This window comes from Carlito syrichta, unplaced genomic scaffold (genome assembly GCF_000164805.1).
Source record: "Carlito syrichta isolate Samal-C Ts95f unplaced genomic scaffold, Tarsius_syrichta-2.0.1 Scaffold122198, whole genome shotgun sequence".
Taxonomy (NCBI): Eukaryota; Metazoa; Chordata; class Mammalia; order Primates; family Tarsiidae; genus Carlito; species Carlito syrichta.
The window spans coordinates 58-1,289 of NW_007066294.1; the positions used below are offsets into that span (position 1 = coordinate 58).

Consider the following 1,232-nt stretch of genomic DNA (forward strand, 5'->3'; position numbering starts at 1 on the left):
ATAAAGGGGCCTGGCCACTCCAGCTATCATTTTACTCCATTGCAATTAAAAAGGCTTTTTGTCATTTCTTCGCTGGTTAGTAAGGCCAATTATCTAAAACCCTTGCCTAGAATTCAGACACATACCAGAGCAGGACCCTTTGGGCAAACTTTGATGATCACTTTTGACAAATGTTCTGCTTGAGCATAATGTAGTTACTCCAATGCTTTTAGAAATGACTACACTTACAGTATTGCAATCTTTACATAGTGAAAACCAAAACACATCCTGGTCCCCCCTTCTACACTCAACCACACACCCTCTCTCTGTGCAGTCAGGTTTCCTTTTTCTTTTTTTAACAGATAATAGTTTATTGTACAAAATTAAGGCCTTCGTATTTCATAGTTCACTACAGGTAAAGAAATGCTAGATAATGTATGTCCTTCAGAAAAATTTCACTTTCACTCCCCTCTATCTCCAACTATTAAAATGACCCGACCGAATGTTATCAAAACAAACACTGTAAATGATACCAAGTCCTTTAAAGATTACTGTCCCAGATGTTATTTATTGGCATAGGTGATCTTCATGGCATGGGATTGTGTGATTTTGAATCCTTGTAAAGCATCCCTGGCAGTACCAGCCTTTTCATCATTTTCAAATTCAGCAAAGGCAATGTCATGCCTCCCAGGTACCTAATGTACTTCCTTGAAACCAGGGAACTGATTAAGCAGCATGGATAACATCATCTCATTAGTCCCTTCTAGTAAGTTATTAAGGAATAAAATATAGTTTGGAGGGTAATCAGGGAACTTGGGGATTTGGTTTTGTATTTCCTTGGGTATTAGCTGAATTTGGCATTCCCTGGCCAGGATTTTTGTTTGCAGTTGTTGCAATCTGTTCCACAGTTTTAGCTTTTTTCTTTTCTGTGGCATCAAAAGTGCCCAGCATTTTAGATATTATATCAGAATCTGTTTTTGCATACTGAATTCGCATTGGTTTACCATAAAATGGAAATCCTTGTAACTGCCTCAAAGCATTTGTGGATGAGCCCAGTTCCTTAAATATGACAAAGGCCTGCCCCTTATCTTCATGGTCTTTAAAGCCACAATATCCACCACATGGCCAAACTGGGTAAACAGGGCATAGAGGGAGCTCTTCAATTCTTCTTTTTTAATTTTGTCATTCATATTGTTGATATAAATGTTATGATTTGGTCTGATATCCATGTTTGGGTAATTCTTTGAATAGCC

The 1,232-nt window shown here is 37.9% G+C and overlaps 1 pseudogene; it reads right to left on the reverse strand.

The window, feature by feature from the left end:
• Positions 1-542: 542 nt before the first annotated feature.
• Positions 543-1,208, reverse strand: LOC103249610 (annotated as a pseudogene).
• Positions 1,209-1,232: the final 24 nt, after the last annotated feature.